The following is a 2,986-nucleotide window of genomic DNA, read 5'->3' on the forward strand; positions in this document are numbered from 1 at the left end:
CAAGTAGCTGGGACCACAGGCGCCCGCCACAACGCCCGGCTATTTTTTGGTTGCAGCCATCATCGTTGTTTGGCGGGTCCGGGCTGGGGATTCGAACCCGACAGCTTAGGTGTACGTGGCTGGCGCCCTAGCCGGTTGAGCCATAGGCGCCGAGCCTGGGCTGGCACTTTTTGACTGAGGATAAAAAGGGAAAGACCAAGTCAGTGGGGAGCACGGCCATTTTGAATTTTTTCACGTCTCTCCGCTGGCTGAATAAAAGCCTTCTTTTTCTTAAATATGGTATTTGGGTGTTCCTTCTCCCCACTGGGCCTTGTTTTCCTGCAACACTAGTACCAGAGTTTCTATATCCCTTCAGATTTTGTACAGACATTCCAGAAACTCCATTAAATTGCCTCAATGTAAGAATAAACCCTCACACCATTCTTCTTAAAATTTGTTGGGGTTTAGAAGGAGACACCCCAGAAATAATAGTGCATGTTAGCCCACTTTTGAAAGCACATATAGTAAGAATAACATGAAGTCTGTCAGGCTAGGACAGACACGACACAGCTGGTCTGGCCAGTTTAGATCCTGCCTTTTACCCCTGTCTCCCATTCTTACTATTTTGTAAATTCACCTCTCACCCTAAAGATGCCTATCTTGAGTAGTTTAGGTGGATTGATTGAGGAGATTAACTTTTGAATTGGAATGTTATTTTGAATCAGGAGTTAGACTGATTCAAATAGTTAGACCTACTATGGGTTGTGGGTTCTGCCGATTGTCGTTTAAGATAAGGATTAACATGGTCTTCACTTTGAACTTAAATGTATAAACCTGTAACGTTAGAAATGGAAGAATAAACCATCTTAGAAAGTTACTGTTCATACCTTACTTGGAGCAGAGAAGCAATTAAGATTTTGGTTTAAAACTTCTCTCTTGCCCCCAGGAAACAAAAGGTTTTGCTGTTCTTTGGTCAACAAAGCATTATTTACAGAAAAAACTCATAGGACATGTCTGAAAACAAGCTGTTGAGATGCAGCAGAAAATACAATCCAAACAATTTTAGGGAATTCCAAGAGAAAGCCATACTATTTTAGCATAATATAATGTAATTAAGTGTACCATATGTCTGAAATTCAATGTCTTTGAAACAGGTGAACATTTTGCTAACTCCACCAACCCATTCCACCACATACTCATTATTTGCTGTGTTTGGTAAAGATTACAATTAAACTCACTGCTGATACTTAACAAACTAGGAAAACATAAGCAACAGAAAACTCTAGTAGGTTAATTTGTAGAGAAAAAATAGGCACGCATGATTTCTTTTAAAGAGACAGCCCTTATTTTAAAGATTTTACAGTGAAGGATTCAAAAAGTGGTAACTTTTAAAAAAATTTATTGATTTGCCTTTGAAAGTAACTGCCAACAAAGATTCACTGGTAATAATATGAAGAAGTGGGGAAAATACAGTCAACGCTACGGAAAGATTGCTAAAATAACGCCAGGACATTGATTTGTGTCAAAGAACAAAACCTCTTAGATGCTGTCACTGATCCAAACTGGAGGTTGCTTCACTTTCTGAACACGTGGTGGTATAATTAGCAATATTCAATCATCTCTGTCTTTATAAAAAATTAAAATACCAATTTAAAAACTAATATGTCTTCTCTTTAAGTGTTTCTTACAGATACAATTTCAACATTTTGTTCGATTGTGGTATGATTGAAGAGACTTTTTTCATTCACAAGTTAAACAACAATCCACCCAAAGGGAACCAACCGATAGACTACAGGCTCGTAGTACAAATAAAAGAGTTCAGGAATGTAGCAAGTGACGTTGGTAAAGTACAAAACTGATAAATTTCTTAGAGATACATGCCAAAAGCTCTACTAAGCGGATGGCCACAGAACTAGAATGTTTGATAATTTTACTGTTGATGTCAGTAGGACTCCAGATGTTTCCAAACTCTACTTGAACTTCCATCTTAGGCTTTGTATTTTGCTTTTCTGGTTTCACTAATGACACAAATATGGTTCAAATCCCTGAAGTATTCATTATAGTCAAGGGCATATCCTACGACGAACTTGTCTGGAATTTCAAATCCAACAAAGTCTGGCCTGTATCCAACACTTCGAGGGGTCCTTTTCACCAACAAGCTTGCGACCTTGACCATCTTTGGCTTATACTGCTTGACCAAGGAAAGCAAGGTTTGCATTGTCTTGCCCGTGTCAATTATATCTTCAACAATCAAGACATTCTTTCCAGTTAAAGTGGAGAGATCGTCCCCACCAATCACTTTTATGTCCCCTGTTGACTGCTCATTACAGTAGCTCTTCAGTCTGATAAAATCTACACTCATAGGAATAGATCTCTCACTATTTCTATTCAGCACTTTGATGTAATCCAGCAGGTCAGCAAAGAATTTATAACCCCCCTTGAGCACACAAAGGGCTACAATGTGATGGCCTCCCATCTCCTCCATCACATCTCGAGCGAGCCGTTCAGTCCTGTCCATAATGAGCCCATGAGGAATAAACACCTTTTCCAAAACCTCAGCATAATGATTAGGTATGCAGAATAAATCGAGGTCATAACCTGGTTCATCATCGCTAATCACGACGCTGGGGCTGCGGGTCGCCATAACGAAGCCGGTGGGTACGCGGGAGGATCGCGGAGAAAGAGGAAGCGGGCGGCGGAGGAGAAGAGGGGGAGGCGGAGGCGCAGCGGGAGGCGGCGCCGCCCGGCAAAGCCCTGGGGCTCCCGGAACCATCTTTGCAGCAGCGCCGCCGCTTCCCCGCATTTATAAATTTTCATGGCTTTTTTCCCTTTTGAAACTGCTTCTCCTTGCTTCCTCTCAGACGTTTTTCTTCCCATCTCCTTGAGATTGATTCCCAAGTTGCAATCTCTCAAAATGTTTCAAACCTTGAGAATCATTAAAAATGTTTCTTTCTTTACGTTGTCTGTAATTGGTAACACATTTGCAATTAATTTGTCCCATTGGTTA

At 40.9% G+C, this 2,986-nt stretch overlaps 1 pseudogene across 1 annotated transcript; it reads right to left on the bottom strand.

Annotated features, from left to right (window-relative positions):
• Positions 1–1,392: 1,392 nt before the first annotated feature.
• Positions 1,393–2,736, bottom strand: LOC100947627 (annotated as a pseudogene). The gene has a single exon (XR_002771232.1). The product of XR_002771232.1 is annotated as a hypoxanthine-guanine phosphoribosyltransferase pseudogene (transcript).
• Positions 2,737–2,986: the final 250 nt, after the last annotated feature.

The sequence above is a fragment of the Otolemur garnettii genome, unplaced genomic scaffold (genome assembly GCF_000181295.1).
Source record: "Otolemur garnettii isolate 467f Iridium unplaced genomic scaffold, OtoGar3 scaffold00251, whole genome shotgun sequence".
In the NCBI taxonomy this organism is placed as follows: domain Eukaryota; kingdom Metazoa; phylum Chordata; class Mammalia; order Primates; family Galagidae; genus Otolemur; species Otolemur garnettii.